Source organism: Thermobia domestica, chromosome 18 (genome assembly GCF_964235325.1).
Source record: "Thermobia domestica chromosome 18, izTheDome1.hap1.1, whole genome shotgun sequence".
NCBI classification, from domain to species: domain Eukaryota; kingdom Metazoa; phylum Arthropoda; class Insecta; order Zygentoma; family Lepismatidae; genus Thermobia; species Thermobia domestica.
In genome coordinates this window covers 30,719,543-30,740,432 of record NC_137471.1, presented here as the reverse complement: position 1 = coordinate 30,740,432, position 20,890 = coordinate 30,719,543, and positions in this window count along the sequence as shown.

Below are 20,890 nucleotides of genomic sequence, written 5' to 3'. Positions count from 1 at the left end.
CCAAACACGTGGTACAACGTATTGCTTACGTTTATATTTTGGCAATTTTGTACCCCTAAAAGAGAACGAGGTGGACCACCCAAATTTATCATAATACATGTTAGGGTCCAGTACTATAATACCACATATATAAAATGAGCAATTTCTAAAATTTAAGGGGTGGGCCAAAGGACCCCTCCCAAATTTTTAAAGGAGTGCACAAATGTACCTATGTCTTATGATAGGGAATAGACTCCTATACATAACCATATAAGGTAATAGAACCTCATCCAAGAGGATAAATTGGGCCAAAAGAACAAACACGTGGTACAACGTATTGCTTACGTTTATATTTTGGCAATTTTGTAGCCCTAGAAGGGAACGAGGTGGACCACCCAAATTTATTATAATACATGTTAGGGTCCTATACTATAATACCCAATGTTTAAATTGGGCAATTTCCAAAATTTAAGGGGTGGGCCAAAGTACCCCTCCCAAATTTTTTAAAGGAGTCCACCAATATACCCATATCTTATGAAAGGTAATGGACCCCTATACATGACCATATAACTATATAGGATAATAACACCTCATCAAAGGGGATAAAATCGACCAAAAACCAAACACGTGGTACTACGTATTGCTTACGTTTATATTTTGGCAATTTTGTACCCCTAAAAGGGAACAAGGTGGACCATCCAAATTTATCATAATACATATTAGGGTCCTATACTATAATACCCAATGTTTAAATTGGGCAATTTCCAAAATTTAAGGGGTGGGCCAAGGTACCCCTCCCAAAATTTTCAAGGGGTGCATTAATATACCCATGTCTTATGAAAGGTAATGGACCCCTGTATACGCCCATATAACTATATAGGGTAATAACACCTCATCCAAGGGGATAAATTAGGTCAAAAACCCCCGAAATTTGACTTTTTGGCAATTTTTTACCCATGAAAGGGAACGACATAGACACCCAATACTGATCGAAGTACATACTATGGTCCTAGGCTACCATACCAAATTTTTAGATTTGACAATTTCCAAAATTTAAGGGCGATGGTCCTAGGTGCCCCTGCCAAAATTTAGGGGGTGGGCCATGGTACCCCTACCAAAATCTAAAAGGGGTGATCCTATGTACCCCTAGGTTATTGACCCCGGGCCACGTAACCCCAAAAATGGGCGCCGGGCGCCCGGGGCGCAAAATTTTGGCGGCGGCGGCGGGCGCCACGCTCCAGGGGGCGGTAAAATTTGCCTCAAGTCACGCGATTACTACTATTGATTGTGGAGAGTAGTTTACGAGAACCAAGCATGATAAATTTTGATTTGGTTGGGTTCACTTGCAGTCCATTGTTACGTGCCCATGTGCAGATACTTTCAATGTCATTGTTTAAGTGATCAAACGCAGTGCCGGACACCCTGTATAATCTTGATAAAAGTTTCCATTCTCAGAGGAGAAATTTTGAAATGATCAAGTAAACTAATGAGTCAGTCTGCAAATAAGTTTATCACGTTCGGTTGAGTGGTTCAACTAAGGATTAATCATTCTTTTGAACTTTATTATTGTCAATATAATCCGTTAAAATAATAATAATAATAATAATAATAATAATAATAATAATAATAATAATAATAATAATAATAATAATAATAATAATAATAATAATGGAAAGAATAGCAATAGTGGATAAAAACAACTTAAGTATCGTAATTACAAAACATAATAAATAACTATACGAGAGACATACTGAAAGTCGTTTGCAATATGTTTTCACAACCGTAATCTTTAGTTGTAAGTGAAACTAAATATATCATCTCAATCTACAGACGTTTCTTTCTTTCTTCCCAGACATTGACTCTATTTGTTGCTAGCACGTGACCACAAGACAAGATTTCCAAAATGGCGGATAACGATGTTTCATTTCGACAACGTACAGTGATTGAACTCCTTGTTAAAAAGGACCAATCTGCTTCTGAAATTCCCCGCAGACTGCACTGTACCTATGGAGATGTTGGCATGGGTGTCGCCAGCGTTAGGAGGAGGGTGAAACATTTTTAAGGATGGAAACACAAGTATGGAAGACAGTGCAATATTATGGGGAGCGTCTTCTGGGATCCTGGTTGACAGGGTTGTATCCTGGTTGACTTTCTTGAGCCTGAACAAACCATAAGTTCTGCCCTCTACACATCCAGACACTTTTGAAGCTCCGTCGTGCTTTGCGTGATAAACGTCCTAGAAAGAAGACCATCCTTCAACAGGATAATGCGCGTTCGCAAACTGCACGTGCCACTATGGAGCAGATCAGGAGATTTGGGTGGGAAACACTTCCACATCCTCCCTACACCCCCGACATGATACCCTCCGACTACCATATTTTCGGTTTTGTGAAGGAACAGATGCGACGCCATCGCTAAGAGACACTGGAGGATATTCGGCAAGCAGTGCGTCAGTGTCTATGGACAGCTGGAACGGAATTTTATCGCAAGGTTATTTTCAAACTTGCAGAACGATGAAAAAAAATATGTGTACAATAAAACGGAGACTACGTGCGAAAGCGAAAGAAATGTCTGTAGATTGAGATGATATAGTATTTCGTTTCACTTACAAATAAAGAATACGGTTGTGAAAAAATGTTGCTCACAACTTTCAGTATGTCCCTCATATTTTATACGAGATAACGTGAGCGGCTTTGGAGAACTTAACGCTAAGCGCCGCTTCCAGTAAAATTAAGGTATTAGGTGGAATGGGTTGAGATTCAACCACAGAACAGTATGTAGGTAGTTTTGTTTCAGAAATGTACCTACAGATGGCAGGGGAAAATTGTTTATTGTGTGTCATTACATTGAATTGCATGAGAATGTTGAATCTTCTTTCCCAGTTTCTCGATAGTTAGAAAATGTGACAGAAAATGTTTCCCTGAGCCGCTGATGTATTAAGATATAAACTTTTTATTTTCTTGGTTTCAGACGTCACATCCCTGCCGTTATACTTCACAGAATTCTTTGCATCGTTAGTGAAGACACAAGAATCTTCCATTTTGCGAATTTTCATGGAATTTACCGGTGTTAAACTTTTTTGTTTCATCTTATTTTCTAATTTTCTTGAACAAGTAAGAAAATAAAAACAAAAAGACATTATTTTTTTATTTACATACATACATATATATATATATACCATAGAGAGCTACATTGTATAAAATTGTGACTGGAATTTGAAATTTTATTTTATATGCTACGGCATTAAAGTTCTGATATAAATATAATTAACCGTGTATGAAAGGAGAACATGCTTTGGGATCCCACATCAATGAAAGCCGCAGGAATGCTTGTGACAAGGATACAATTAAGTATTTGAAGTGGTGTTGTATAGTCTTTTCAGTTAAAAAAGTCGAAAAACCCAATGAGAAAAAAAAACAGATTTTCGCTTTATATTTGCTTCTTCTTCTTTTTCTTCGTGTCGAAATCTGGAGTCATGGCAGCGTCTTTTAGAGTTTCATGTATACGCATAAAAACCCCAAGCAGCCACCAGAGATTAAAGAGAAGTTTCGTTATATTTCCTTTACTAAAGAAAGTTTTAATGTTGGTTGTATGCATGTTGAAAATAATTGTATTTTCTTTTCCGCTGGGTATAGGAAAGGATTATAAGAGGTTGGCTAGACCAAATAGGTCATGTACCTGCTGTGCTACACTCGTGCATTCAGTCTCGTCATACTGTACTGGAAGACCGTCATCGGTCTATCAGCACTGAATCTCTTTCTCTCTCTCTCTCTTCTCTTACACACACACACACACACAAATGTGCTATTACCTATATATGACGACACATAGGAACACACGACCATAAATATACATAAGCGGCTCGGAACAAGAAAATGATAAACCCCAGTCCCGACGAAATTGATTGTTGATCGATTTTTTGAGTTTAACGTCCCTTTCAGCAGGGAGGCTATATAAGACGGGACCTACCGATTAACGTAGAGTCCGAACAATATGAGCTCCAGCCATTAACTGAACCCAAATGCGCACACACTATCCGCTTAGCCACTAAGGAGCCCCTCCCCGACGAAATTGAGTTTTTAAGTAAAATGGGCTGAGATTGGACAACAGAACAGTATGTTAATAGTTTAAATTAGAAAATGTAACTCTAGTTAGAAGGTGAAATTTGTTTGGTATGATACATTACATTGCATTGCATGGGAATATTGAACTTTCTTTTCTGGTTTACATGAACGTTTTTTTTTTTTAAGTCGCTTAGCGTTATCTACCCCCGACCCGTTCGTATTAGGCAAGAAGTGACATAAGAAAGATCACAATACAAAATGATGTGATGAAATGCAGTCTTATTACATAGTAAAGAGTGAAACCATTCCTCAAGATAGAGTCTATATCAGGACCTACTGATTAATGTGGAATCCGAACCACATGAGCTCCCGCCGGGAATCGAACTCGGATCTTCCATGCCAAAGGCGCGTATGCTAACCGTTCAGCCACAAAGGAACTAATCCAACAATGGAATGATATTTGTTCATGAGTCTGTGTTTATATATATATATATATATATATATATATATATATATATATATATATATATATATATATATATCGGGTGATTGAAAACAACACCGACAACGTTTGGGAGGTGTTTCTGACTCCAAGTTAAGGCAAACAGTATAGACCAACCTGGGTGCAGAAAACAGAGTTATGGGCTGTTTAAAACATGAAAAAAATGAACATTAAAGGTCCATATCTCCAATACTATGGGACCTACCGTAGTCAGTCAAGATTTCACTTAGGAAGTAATATATGTGCCTTATTCAGAAGTACATGTTTCAGAATCCGCAAAAAAAAATTATAAAGGGAGTTCGGCTTCGTGCATATAATTTAAACTACTCATCAACTACCTCTATAAAAATTGTTGCAGAAGTACCGCAGGATTCTGAAACATATACTTTTGGATAGGGCACCTATTAGTCCCTAAGTGAAATCTTGACCCTACTACGGTAGGTCCCACATTATTGGAGCTATGGACCTTTAAAGTTCATTTTTTCATGTGTTAAACAGCCCATAACTCTGTATTCTGCACCCAGGTTTGTCTATACTGTTTGCCTTACCTTGGTGTCAGGTACACCTCTCAAACGTTGTCGGCGTTGTTTTGAATCACCCGATATTATATATATACATGGGCGGCGATTAGGGGGGCAAAGGGGGGCAGTTGCCCCCCCCCCACTTTTTTTGAAGTGACCCATTGGTGTATATAATTTCATTTGGAAATGTAAAGTTATTGTATATATATTACTGGTTCATAGAAAAGAATGATGCCATATATTTGCCGTTGCGTGAGTACGTATTGGTTAGTTCTCTTCCCGTTGTGTTAAGAAAGCTACAGGAATTGCGTTTTAATTGCCACTGAAAATGGTCCAAAATTTAACGTATTGGAGCACAATGATTTCAGCGTACTTAATTTCTTCTTACAATGTTAGTCAGCCGCTTTGAAAACTTTCACAAGTTATTCTTTAATTGCATAGAAATTGACTAAAATGTATTTTCTTTTTTTTAGTAACAAGAAGGAATATTGATTAAAAACAGGCCATTAAGAAGGAATTTCTACCTTTTTCATTGTTTTACAGTGTAATATACGAGTGAAGTTGTGTGTTTAGGGGTGTACGAGGGTATATAAAATTAAATTTACTGAATTCAACATAATTCTAGGTTTCAGAATTAGTTTGTATAACTGGAGTGTGGATTGATTCTAAGTATTGTTGAGTTTAAATGTATTCCAAGAAAGTGAAAACTGCACCTAATGGCAACGAAAATGTTTCGGGAAGCTTACTGCCTTTCTAGAGTAATAACATACATTTAATACCTTGTGTGGAATTAAAAATATAAGTTGTTCATTAATCGCTAATTCATTAAAGTTTCTATGTAATTTTTGCAAAAGAAGCCTCATTATTGATTAATATGTGTAATACAGGGTTAGCCTAAAAGAAATAGACAACTTTAGTGGTCCCCCAAATGAAGAGTTTTATTTACATGGTAACGTAACTTACGTGAGTTGTAGGGTACATCTGGAAGTGGTTGTGATACAACTACAGAAACTGTGGTGATCCTTTGGTTACACGGGAAACATCTAGTCTGTAGGCCAATTCTTCCCAAACAGGCATCAAAGTCTGACTGTCCACCAATGCAACAGTATCTCTGATTCGTTCTTTCAGTTCCGTCAGACTGAGGGAGGGAAGGGAACATACACATTATCTTTTCTGAAACCCCACAGAAAGTAATCACACGGTATGAGGTCTGGACTTCGTGGTGGCCATTGAGTTATAGCCATGTTCTCATCAGTTGAACGGCCAATCCACAGCCTAGGAAGAACTTCGTCAAGATAACCCCTTACATCGGAATGCCAGTGAGGTGGGGTTCCATCCTGCACAAATATGAAATTGTCACTATCTTCTTCAAGTTGTGGCATCAACCAAAGTTGCAACGTGTGCAGGTACGTTCTTCCAGTAACAGTTTCTTCTCGAAAAAGAACGGTCCATACACCTTTTAGGGCGATACAGCACAAAACACGTTAACCTTTCTGAGTCCCTATTCTGCTCTGTTTACGACATCACTAGTGTGAAAGGTTGATTCGTCCTCAAATGTAAGCAGCTGAATGAAGTCATCTTTTTCTTCAGATTTTGTATGAACACGCAAAACTGAACGTTGCTGTTTCTCACTTTCATTGAGACTTTGCAGTAATTGCAGTCGATATGGCTAGAACTTGAGACGTTTGCATAGAATGTTCCAGACAGTCTTTTGAGGGATATCAAGTTCTTTTTCTGCACGTGTCGTTAATTTCCTCGGGCTACGAGCGTAGCTCTCACGAACATGCTCAACTGTTTCATTTGACACTGGAGGTCTTCCCGTGGATTTCTTCTTACACAGACAACCTGTTTCTTCAAATTTATGCACCCAGTCATAAATGGACTGTCGTGTGGGTGGTTCTTTCCCATACTTTGTCCTAAAATGACGTTGCACTACAGTAACTGAATTTGTCTTGGCATATTCCGGAACACAGCCTTCTCAACTTGACTCGCCATATTCCTCCAAGCCACATCAATGTCAAGTCCGAGGACAGGGCCGCTTACGTCACACACCCGTCATTGAAACTAAAGAAAAACTGTCAGCCGCAAAACTTCAAGTATGTATGCATGTATCACAGGTAAAATCTTTTTGTTCAAAAAAAAAAAAAAATATATATATATATATATATATATATATATAGTATAACTAGTCTATTTTTTTTAGGTTAACCCTGGATTATCCTTTTATTTATTTGTTTTGCAAGTTTGTTATTAAATAATCTGATCACACAATTTTCCAGACAGCATTTTAAGATGTTCATGAGCAAGAAATCAAATCTCTTCTTACACTTTCGTTGTTTAAGAATACAAAGAGCTAGTACCTACTTCCGTTGCTCTTGTCAATTTCTTAATAAAATATGAAATAGAATATACAGTATTTTAACTGAAAAATATAGTATCCTATTAGTTATACAACCTTTCGACAAACAAAGTGTTAACATCAACCAGGTAAGCTAACATTGATATACAAATATTCAAATCATGCCTTGCCCCCCACTTTTAACGTCCAATCGCCGCCACTGTATATAGTCAAATATATGTAATTATATAAAAATCTTGTTGCTGCAACGAACTTATACTCTCTCTCTCTCTCTCTGCGAAACATGTTGAATGCTGGTGTATGTATGCCTTGTCCCCTTCTGTAGATAGTGGCTTTCTTTGGTCCGAACTTCGTAAAAGTGTTTGCCGTACGTGTTTTCAATTCGCATCCAAGTCAAGGAGAGGTACCGCTTTTGCTAAGTCCTTCCACTTCCACCCCCCCCCCCCCACACACACAGACACACAGATACGTATAATATACACATGTACACAGCCATATATACCTACTATATATATATATATATATATATATATATATGTGTGTGTGTGTGTGTAGAGTGTATATGTATGCTGATGGTTTTAGGAACACGTTGCACATACAACCTATCTGTGGAGTCCTCCTCTATTTCTTCTTCTTCTTCGTCTGGCGTTTCTGCTTTGAGATCAAAGAAGAAGCATCTCTTCCTATCTTTCGTTCTCAAGAACTAGCTGGGTTACACTAGTTATGCACGGTTGGTTAGCTATAACAAAGTCACTGCAAGAGTTTGGCGAAGGTGCTACTACTGCTGCCTTATTCGTTCGTTGAAATCGTCTTGGGTCTGGCTCGCAGCTTGTCTGCTCCTTTTACACTGGTTTTTGCTTAGACAGGGATCCAAAGGAAAATTCTTCTTGTGTACACATGTATACATAACACTTTAGAGGAATCATAAACGTCTCTCTACTCAGCTTCTCAGCCCGTTATTTTTCATAATTAGTTTAAGGAAAAAGAATGCAATACTTCAATTAGAACTTATATGTATCAGTCAAAAGAAGTATTATTTACCAGTATCACATGCCATCTATCAATATAAATAAAAATGAAAGCGATTATGTTTTTGACTTAGTAACTCTTGAACCACGAGACAGATCTAGATCAAGTTTTCCACATAGATGAGGTTCGGGCCTGGGATGCTTTTTGTCATTTCAATTTGATGGTACAACTTACGGGAAGGGGAGGGGAGATATTTTAAAAGGATCAAAAATGACTGATATATGTGCGGAATACATAGTTATTGGGGTCACTGAGACGAACAGTAACACTTTCGATGCCGCTTAAATCCAAATTCAACCCAGCAACTTTTTGGAGGGGATATATATATGTAAAGCATCGAAAATAAGTGATATAGTGTTGAATCTATAACTTTTGGGATCGCTGAGATGAATAGTGACACTTCCGATGCTGTTTAAATCAATGTGCAAAGAACGGGTATTCTGCTAGTATATATATAAAAGAAAATAGAGAAGTGGTTTCAAACATCATAGATAACAACGGATTTCTCTTATTATTCTTTCAATTATTGGCATGTTCATTTCATACCTTTAATGCCAATCCACCAAATCATCGTCCTAACGTCCAACAACTTGAGATAAAGAATCACCTAAATTTATGACACGGTGTTCATTAACACCCTGTATATAAATTTCCCAATCGGTTTCTAGCATATAAATATCTAGCAGCTACCTTGGAAACGATGTCATTGCGTCTGGTTTCACGAAGTGACATTCTGCCGTTGATCTAATTATGTCTGCAAGAGCCAAAGAACGCGTCTTTAATCTTATAGCGCGCCTGAATTAATGCTGTACGTTTTCCCTTCTCCTGGCCGTAGTACGTGATTGATCTTGCTTGTGCCGTGGTAAATGTACTTGTCAAATGGGATTATCAATGACTCCTGTACTCATTTTCCGCCTCTTCTCAGCGCTCTCCCATTTCTCCCGGAACCCTCAAAAATTACCCAACCACCCCTCTTTGTATCTCTCTCTCTCTTGCACACTCTTACTTTCAACCGTGTCCTCATGAAAGTTTCTCCATCTGTATCTACGAAAGTGAATGTTCTGTTACACGTCTTTTTCATTTTATTATCGATAAATTCAACAATATTATTAAACGTTTAACGGAGAAAATAAATATCCGTATGTGAGACAATTAACGTTTAACGGAGAAAATAAATATCCATAACTGAGAAATTTAACGTTTAAATAAGAAAATAAATACTCATATCTAAGACAACTAATGATTAATGGAGGAAATAAATATCCATATGTGAGAATGTAACACTTAACGGGGGAAATAAATATCCATATGTGAGACAACGTTTAACGGAGAAAATAAATACCCATAACTGAGAAATTTAACGTTTAAATAAGAAAATAAATATCCATATGTAATGCAATTAACGTTTAACGGAGCAAATAAATGTCCACATGTGAGACAAGGAACGTTTAACGTAGAAAATAAATATTCATATTGAGACAACATTTGAAGAAAAATATTACTGTCCTTATATGAGACATACAATCAAGAGATCTCATCAAGCAAAAAAAAGAAAAAGAATATACAATAAGTAAACGCAAACGGACGCGGTGGCTCAGTGGTAGAGCGTTCACCTCTTACACATGGTGTCCCTAGTTCGATCCCAACGTGGACCAAGTGAGCTTTGTGGTGGACAAACACCGTGTGTGCGTTGGTTTTCTTCGGTTCTCCCGTTTCCACCTACTTTCTCCATTCCATCCTTTCATTCATTTCTCATCATCATCGTCTCCTTCAGCCTAGTCGGCGTAACTGTGGGAAGTAAAACTTAAGAATTTAATTATCATAAGTAAACGCAAATTCTCATGCACACTTTTCGAGAATTTTTTTTCCGTATACCTGAAAATTGTTGTAGCATGCCTCCCAAATATGAAACAAAGAAAATGAAATCTCACAGTTCCAAGTCCCACAATTATGCCCATTAGGCTAAGGAAGAAAGTTGATTAAGGCAAGTGAATGATGATGGAATACTTAATTGGTGGAATGAGAATGTGGGAGGAAAGGGAATACACCGAGGAAAACACACGGACATGATGTTGTCCACCACACACTTACTGGACAGGGGATCGAACGAGGGACCACAGACACCAGAGGTAATCGCATTTCGGTAACAAAGAAAAATAATGTTCATTCATTTTTTCTGAGAGACACAATCTCCTAACAGTGACACTGATCTAAACATTACTTTCATACCAAAAAAACAGTGAAATACATTATTTTTAGCAATTATTTATAGTGATAATGTAACAAATAGAAACAATATCTAAGAAAATACAATTGTTTGTCATCATTTAATATAACAAGTAATAGATTATAGGAATATGTTTAAAACAAGACATGTAATACGTTCTACTAGCAAGCTACTCAATAACCTAACACGTATACTAAGCAAGATATGTATATGATGCTTATCAGTTCCCGATACGATACGCGTCTATATATTACATGTTTTTTTTTTGTTTTTTTTACCTTTGTCCCCTCCAACAAGCTTATCGTATCGTGACCTTATCAAATACTGATTGACCACTTTTCATGTTTATCTTGTGCGAAATGACCCTTGTGTACAGCAGTAGTGCATGCGGAAAAGCAAACGTCTTATCACATGGAATATATACTTCCCTTGTATTTTTCTTTTTGTTTTGTCCCTTGTACAAAACATACGTACATATACCAATATATATAAAGCCGAGAACAAACCCTTGAAGTGACATGAGCTATATGATTATCCGCACGCCTCACGCAAGACGTAAGTGAAGTATCATGCCATTAAGCTGAACTGCAAATCATATATATATATATATATATATATATATATATATATAAGTATGTGTATATTGGATATAGCTCACAATACAGAGAATGGAGTAAACTTTTCTTATTGTTTTTATCAGTGATTTTTTGTATTATTATTACTCTTATTATTATTATTATTTATTACTTAATCTTCCAACTGATCAAGATTTCTTTTCGGTTAATTACAACCAATATACAGTGATGGAAATCTGCAAAAGGAGTTCCTCACAGAAGACACGAAAGTTAATCATAGCGTAATAGCCCTCATCAAAGCCCTTATTATTTTCTCTGAGTATGGCTTTCATTTTGCCCTCAATACTTTTCAGTACAAAATTAAAGTTTTTCATATACAGGGTGTTTCAAAAACAACACCGACAACGTTTGGGAGGTAATTCCTGACACCAAAATAAGACAAAAAGTATAGACCATCTTGAGTGCACAAATACTTCCTTTTGGAGTCATAGGCTGCCGAAAACATGAAAAAAAAATAACTTTGAAGGCCCATAGCTCCAAAACTATCGGACCTACCGTAGTCGGGTCAAGACTTCACTTAGGAACTAATATGTGCTCTATCCAAAAATTCTTGTTTCAGAATACTAAGGTATTCACAAAGCAATTTTTATAGAGGGAGTTTGGCTACGGTCATATAATTTGAAGTACACACCAACAAACATTTGTGCACTTTTTGTCCTAGCTTGATGTCAGGAATCATATATATTGGGAGTTCTAAAAATGGTACCCACGGACAACAGAGTGCTATTATGCAGATCAAAATAAACCAAAAAATATATAATTATATATTTTTCAGGTCCTCACCTGAAGACGCGAATTGCATTGTGTATCAACGTCCCAGGTAAACAACTATAGAATAGATCTACGAACCCATCAAATAGTTAGGTCGCTTCTTTCTAGATGGCAGTTAAAGTCGATAGATGTTGACACTAGTATCAATTATTACTGTAAAAATCGCTGTAACTGTTTGATGGATTCGTAGAGCAATGCTAATGGCTTCAAGTTAAATGTAACGTTGTCACGTTGTTGCAAATTTTGATTCCCCATAACGGCTGAAGGATACCCCGTATGGAATGCCATTATATAGCATTTTCACTTTATTTTGACCTAAAGAATATCGCGCCGTTTTCAAATCACCAGATACATACATATCTCCCTAACTAACTGTTTGATCTATAGAACTCGGATGCCAAGTTTACAAAAACTCTCCATTAAATTCTATCCTTAGCCAACTGAATCTAGTTTCTACTTTGTATTCCTATTTCTGCGAGATTCATCTTAATGTTGTCCTCCCATCTGCGCCTAACCCTTATTACTGATTTCCCATCTGTGCCTAGGTCTTCCTAATGGTCGTTTTCCGATTCGATTTCTAGTTAAAACTTTGCAAGCGTTCCTATTTTCTTCCATCCTAGCTACATGACCTACCTGAGCCTCCTAGACTTGATGCCCCTAACAATGTTTGGTAAATGATATATATTATACAGTTCCTCGTTATGAAGTTTCCGCCATTCCCCATTCCCGTTCCTCTTAGGTCCGAATATTCGCCTCAGGATCTTGTTCTCAAAAAACACTTTCAGTCTGCGTTCTTCCTTTAGAGTAAGCGACTATGTTTCGTAACCATACAGCACAACAGGCATGATTATGCTTTTATATATTTTAAGCTTCAATTACTCGAGAGAATTCGAGACGACAAAAAGTTTTGAACTGAGTAATATCGTAACACGAATTTCCTGCTTTTAGTCGACATTTAATTGCTTCGAATCACTCCTTATCTATCTATATCGTATATATAAACAAAATAGAATATTAAATTGTGGCCTTTAAAGTGGTCTATGGAGTTTACCATAGAAAGTGCTACTATACTTAAGATTTAAGGTTATAAAAGTATTAAAGTACAGCCAGAAAGGAAAAATAGAAAAAAAGACTGATAGCGTAAGAGCCGGAGAGAAGATTTAAAAAATAAGAGAAGGAGATTCGTAAATTTGTCGTTTCTTTTTTGGGGCCCAAAGCGTATTTTTTTCTAGTCGCAGTATATTCTTCTCTTACTATCAGACTAGGAGTACTCATCTAGTCCGGCGGGCGGCTATAAGAAAGTAATGTCCCCCCAGTAAGAACAAGATCAGATCAAGACGAAACACGTCCCCAAGGAGTCGTCAGAAGAGTTGCTAAATCACGGGAACGATCATTGAGGAGGTCCTAAACTCGTTCCCGAGGTTATCTCTCAACTAATATGATAGTTATCCAGGCGGTGTCGTTCTCTGTTTTTCTCTGGCAGTACACAAATCTGATCTGTTTTTCCTTCCTTCTTCTTTCTAGGCTGTTTAACGAAGTAAAGAGTGGAAAAGAGAGAACAACTAAACAAAATGAAGGAACAAGCATAGATAATAAAGGAAACGATTTCCTCTTCGTAGTTATGAGTTGGTCAGTTGTGGATAAGAAAAAAAAAGAGCGAGAAAATAAAATAAATCTACAAAAAAAAAAGAAAATAAAAGAAGAAAGACTTTTTTTTTTATTTGGGGAGACCAGAAAATCTTGAAATACTGTCGTTGACTTTTTTCTCCTCCCGGAATTTTATTTACTGATATGTGACTTTGCGGTTTCCAAAGTGACCTTTCCCTTCGCCTTTAACTGTTTTCATAGCTTTTATCAGAGAGCAAACAATTTTTTATTGGCGACTGGTCCGTTACTACGAAAAGAGATATACCGTGGATAAAATCGCGGGCGACGCAGAACAAACCTACTGCCTATGAAAATTGAATGAAGAAAAAAGAAATAAAAAAGTAAGATGACTTCTTTGCGCTGGTTACTAAAATAGACTAGCGAATGCTGACGCATCTAATGATCAGCTTTCGTGATACGCGCGTCTTCCTCTGGTTCCTGAGAAACATTGTGGAGAGAAACTTCATGCGTGTAATCCCTAGTACAGAGTGACCCAAAAGTAGGTATACAGTCTTATACTGATCGGTCATGACATTTTATATTATTTACTTATTGTTACCCATACAGGTATTGACTTAGTTACTTCCTTATCTGTTCTTAATTTATTTTCACTTATACCTTAAACTCGGAATAAATAAAGGCAAATACCATACTTGATCGATGCTGGTCTGCATACCTACTTTTAAATCACCTTGCAGTCACATCATAACATTTCCATGAAAATTACAACGTATCTTCAGTATTTTTTACGGTAATATTATTGTTGAATTACATTTACTATTTAGAACACAAATGCTGATTTTAAAATCAATGTATTTTATTTTAAAATTCAAAATATTTGAGTTGATATTTATCAATAAAGCATTCATAATCTAACAGTAAGGACTACTTCATCTTTGTGATCCTACAACATATAGTGCATTCAATCAATATTAAGATATTTCCAAGTATGTTATAAAATACAGGTTCTGTCCTTAGAACAAAATTTTGAAGCCATACGTCACAGTTTCGCCATCCGTACTCTGCCCACTCTGCCCAATAAGATCGCGCTGTTTTGAGCCAACAATCATGGAGGAAACAAAGTAGCCAATAAGACTACGACGCAAACGAGAGTAGTCAATAAGACGTGCCGATGCTCGATTGTTTTTTTTAGCCTCATTGATTTAGTAGGATGAAGACACATATGTGTCGATCTTCCATTTTATAACATCCTTGGATATTTCGCATAACAAACATATTTTAATTTTATTGTATAGAACAGAGCCTCATTTCTTTTACTACAGTTTTAGACGTATTGGGCCTTATTCAGAGTCGTTTTCACGTATGATTAGCGTCATACTAAAGGCCTGCATGAAACATGTGTTAGTCTACCTCTTTAGTATTGTACTAATCACGCGTCAGAATGACTCCGCATAAGCCCCATTGTATCTAGGAAACACTTCTTGCCCAACGCCTATTTCTCACCCGAAGCACTTCTTGCCCAACTCCTATTCCTCACCTGAAGCACTACTTTCCCAACGCCTACTCCTCACCTGAAGCACTTCTTGCCCAACGCCTAATCCTCACCTGAAGCACTTCTTGCCCAACGCCTATTCCTCACCTGAAGCACTACTTTCCCAACGCCTACTCCTCACCTGAAGCACTTCTTGCCCAACGCCTATTCCTCACCTGAAGCACTTCTTGTCCAACGCCTATTCCTCACCTGAAGCACTACTTTCCCAACGCCTACTCCTCACCTGAAGCACTTCTTGCCCAACGCCTATTCCTCACCTGAAGCACTTCTTGCCCAACGCCTATTCCTCACCTGAAGCACTACTTTCCCAACGCCTATTCCTCACCTGAAGCACTACTTTCCCAACGCCTACTCCTCACCTGAAGCACTTCTTGCCCAACGCCTATTCCTCACCTGAAGCACTTCTTGCCCAACGCCTATTCCTCACCTGAAGCACTACTTTCCCAACGCCTATTCCTCACCTGAAGCACTTCTTGCCCAACGCCTATTCCTCAACTGAAGCACTTCTTGCCCAACGCCTATTCCTCACCTGAAGCACTACTTTCCCAACGCCTACTCCTCACCTGAAGCACTTCTTGCCCAACGCCTATTCCTCACCTGAAGCACTTCTTGCCCAACGCCTATTCCTCACCTGAAGCACTTCTTGCCCAACGCCTATTCCTCACCTGAAGCACTTCTTGCCCAACGCCTATTCCTCACCTGATTGATTAAGCATGGTGGCTCAGTGGTAGAGCGCTTACTTCTGATGCGTGGGGTAACTGGCTCGATCTCCGGTCAAGTAAATTTGTGGTGGATAACATAGTGTCCGTGAATTTTCTCGCGGTGTTCCTGTTTCCTCCCACATTCTCATTCCACCAATTATCCCTTCATCATTCACTTGCCTTAATCAGCCTAAAGGTCATAATCGTGGGACGTTAAACTGAAAGATTTCATTTCATTTTTACTCATTTGATTGATTTTTTAACGATAAATTAATGTAAACACATTTGGCACGGATTTATTGCTATTTTTATAAATCTTATAGTGTATATCAAGTGTAACCAGGGCCGTAACTTGTGAGGGATGCAGGGGGCCAATTGCCCCTCCAGGGAAGCTCCACGTCGTTCGAGGGGGGCCTATTTTAAGACAAAATTTTCTTACTCCATATACGATACGAACATGAAATTATAAATGAAGCATCAAACAGGTTCACTACATTACATGAACAAAACTGCACACTAAAAGACAATAAAACAAGAAAAAAATTAGTCGTGGGCCCATTTCAGTAAAAGTGTCTACTATCAGGGGCCCTGGAAATAATATTTATTCGTATGACTGAGATTAGTCAATATTGTCTTCTTAATTAATTTTTCATGTATGGAACGGGCCCAGAGGCATAACTAACGTTCCCGCAGACTTTGCCGTGCGGGAGGGTCCACAATCTCCGGGGGCCCATAAAGAGTAAGAGAAAGATGGAAAGAGGAAGACCAAAAATTAGAAAACAACTTTCTCATGGGGCCCAAATACACGTATTAATGCTTTCCGCCCCAGAAAAAATCTAAGTCATGCGCTGAGTGTAACCAACCTAACGACGATTACCAAACACGGTTATTTGGTAAGAGTAATTACTAAATACGAAATTAAAAAAAAATATCTTGACCTAATTAAAAACACCTAAGTTCCTCTTTTTTCTCTTTTCATACATCCGTTTTCTATTTTTTCTTTATAAATAGAGATAAAAAGAGATAGAAGATAAACATAAATTAACTGTATTAAAGAGATATTAAAAATCACAGGGAACGTACATTTATGAATTAAGAGATTGGTGTGCAACTTGGAACAGTGGTCGAGCCAATCACAGAGCACTAAATGGTGATGCGGGCCTCACTGTAGGTATATAATTTTTACGGCAATTGAATAGTATAGTATTAAATGATGGAACATGTTCATCGTAATTTACATCACAATAACACAAAACAACTGTTATACTGATAATCAAAATATTTACTCACTAAAGAGGAGCAGAATAATGTATTTAGAACTTTGTCGATACATCTAGCAATCCTTATACTGAGGGAAATTTCCCCAAGTACCTGTGCTTGCCAAGTGCTTGTCTTTAGGGCGTTACCACTTTTCGCACTGTGTGATCGATGGAAAATTTCCAATTCACTCTTAACAGATTTTGTAATATATATATATTATTGATTTCAATAACTGACCAGCGGGCTGGAAGACAGGGTTAGGCGGGCCGCATATGGCCCGCGGGCCGGCTGTTGCACACAGCTGAATTAAAAGGATATGGATAAACATTATTTTCCTTTAAGATGTTAATGGACTATATAATTGGTCCTACCTAATCGCAAGGAAATAGAATTCAAAACTTCGCTTTAGTTTTCATGAGGAGTAACGGACGGACGTCAGATGTACACTACGATTACAATATTATAAGTTCTATTTGCGTGATTTTAATTGAACTACAGTTGAAAAGTTCCTGAGTGGTAGCTACATTTAAGGCTCTGTACGTAAAACACACGTTTTGTGCAGCCAGTTGACCATACCCGTGAACTGCCGTGCAGCCATGCTTACTGAACGTTAACATAAGAAAAAGAAGAAGCCAACATAATCTGGGATCAAGTAGAAACTTCTTAAAGACTGGAAAATTGATTATTTTGTGACGACAGTTTGCTACACTAAAAAAAAGATCACACAAAAGTACGTTACTACTTACTTAATTTTTGTTTCATCTATAGCTTTCACTCAAATAAGATAAAAAACTATATTAGAAAAACGACATATTTGGTGTAGAAAACGAGCAGTACATACTGTCCTTATTGATTTTTAAAAGAAATATCTAATATCGCCTGGTTTGCTTTCACTTTCTGTGTCAGATGCTGGATCAACAAGAAGATTATGATATTAATGAAACTGACTCAAAAGAAATATAAATGAAATATTTGACCCTAACGTCTCATGTTTATGCCCTTTAGGCTAAGTTACACAGCTGAAATGAAAATGAAATCTTTGACTTTAACGTCCCATGTTTATGCCCTTTAGGCTAAGGGAGAGAGTTGAAATGAAAATGAAATCTTTGACTTTAACGTCCCATGTTTATGCCCTTTAGGCTAAGGGAGACAGTTGAAATGAAAATGAAATCTTTGACTTTAACGTACCATGTTTATGCCTTTTACGTAAGTTAGACAGTTGAAATGAAAATAAAATCTGACTTTAACGTCATATGTTTATGCTCTTTAGGCAAATTTAGACAGTTGAAATGAAAATGAAATCTTTGACTTTAACGTCTCATGTTTATGCCCTTTAGGCTAAGTTAGACAGTTGAAATGAAAATGAAATCTTTGACTTTACGTCATGTGTTTATGCTCTTTAGGCTAATTTAGACAGTTGAAATGGAAATGAAATCTTTGACTTTAATGTCCCATGTTTATGCCCTCTGGGCTAAGTTAGACGATGATTAAGGCAAGTGAAGATAATGGAAGAATTGGTGGAATGAGAAAATGGAATGAAACGGGAGTTCTTCGCAGAAAACTCACGGACACGATATTTTGCACCACAAACTTATTTGTCCGGAGGTCGAGCCACGGACTCCACGTATCCGAGGTAAACCCTCTATCACTGACCCACCGTGACCCCGGAACTGAATCAAATGAATAAGATAAAATGTATTATTTTTTTACTGTGCATAAAGAAAATTAGTAGTACGTGTTGTATTGTATCTTATTTAGACTCAGACGGATAAGCAATAATAATACAATCTTTGTCATGCTTATGAAATGAACCAATTAGTATGTTTTCTTTAATATCGCATTATATACCGTAGCCTTGACTACGATAAATACAATAATATAAAATAGAGCTTTTCCAACGGAAACAGATACTATTTCCGAGATAAGACATCACTTGAACGACACTTTTTTATACGACACGACCTCAACCAACCCGAACAACAAACTAAGAAAACAAATAAATATATAAATAGCACTAGAAACAGGTGCCCTCGCATCTTATTACTATAGTGCTTAGAAAATGTCTTGATCCGTGGCAAAAATGCGAACTAAAGCTCACTTGAACTACACTCGACACACCCACACATTGTACCAATAAGGGTTCAGTTGTTACTAAGCGAGAGAGCCTTAGCAAGAAGTAGTGGAATTCCTTCAGCCGATAGCAGCGCTTGGAACAGAAGACTAGGTGTCAAGTCAATGTGGTATATCTATAGTATTGTCCACGAGACGAGACGAGAAAAGATCATATTATCTCGTCTCACATTCTAAATTTTGTAAAAGTCTTGTCTAATCTCGATACTCGAAGAATTCTTCTTACTTTCTCGGAAAATTTCCCTCGTCTTGCTATCTAAATTTATGTACAAAATTATCGGAATTATCTACAAATTATCGGAATTCTTTCGCGCCACGAGAGACCCACGAAGGGTGTGATATAATAATACTAAAATTATCCTTATTATTAGAATATATTCTGCAATAACTCGTGTATGTTAAGACATTGATTAATTATATTAATTATGTTCGTATAATCACTTTATCAATTTATAGTTTTTTATATTGTAAGTTATGAAACACTAAAACAGTGTTCTAGGTCTTGGGTGAACTAGTGTTCCAAACTAGGTTTCTAGAAATTCCTCGTCTGAAATTTGAAAATGTATTTTACGTCTTTTTTGGGGGGAGGGGGGGACAAGACTGGAGACGAATTGAGAAATTCACCCAATGAAATGTGTGCCGTATCCAGCCGTGTACGGCAGCAGGACATTTTTAGTTTTAAGTTTTAAAACTGGAACATGATAACGTTTGATTGTTACTTATTAGTACAAGACTTTTTACTAATCTTCGACAGTACTTTCACACATGAATCACTCGTTTTCCGTCCTGTGGGCTCGGGTAGCGTAGTCGCTAACGTTCTAATCTTCGGTGCGAGTTGTCCCGGATTTGATTCCACATGGGGATATTCGGTTGAAAAAAAAAAAGAAGTGTAGAAGCCTGATCCTGAGTGACATTTCCTGAGTTTTCCTCATTCACACCAGGTAAATGTTGGCATTGTACCTAATATAATGGTCACAATCGCTTTCTTACTTTCTCTCTAACGAGTCGAGTAGTGTGACCACCGAGGAACGTCATCTGTCATACGTAGCACTCCCCAAACATCAGCAGGAAATGTGTCCAAATGGACACAATGTGCAAGAACGTCAATTAAACGATTCGTTAAAGCAATAGAAGTCTACGAATATATATATAAGTAGCAAACTTTAAAACTAGGCAACTGAATATTGTGTCCTAGATTGGAGTTTAACAGCCTTTTAAGGTACTAAGATCAGTAGCGAAGTTAGGCATTCTTGCGCTCTGTACAACTCAACTTATTTACAAAATTTAACCGTCCCATCCATTTATTAGAATCAGATATTGGTACGTATAGGGTTGAATTCTTAGTACATTCTAGCAATGGCCATAAAGCTCCGGTTCCGACGGAACCGGTTCTTGGAGATCCGATTTTCAGAACCGGTTCCAGATCTGTATCCGAGAACCCGGTTCCGGAAGCGGATCTTGGAAAACGGCTCCGGAAACGGATCTTGGGAACCGGTTCCAGACTTGCATCCGAAAACCCGGTTCAGACCTGGAACTGAATACCCGGTTCCGG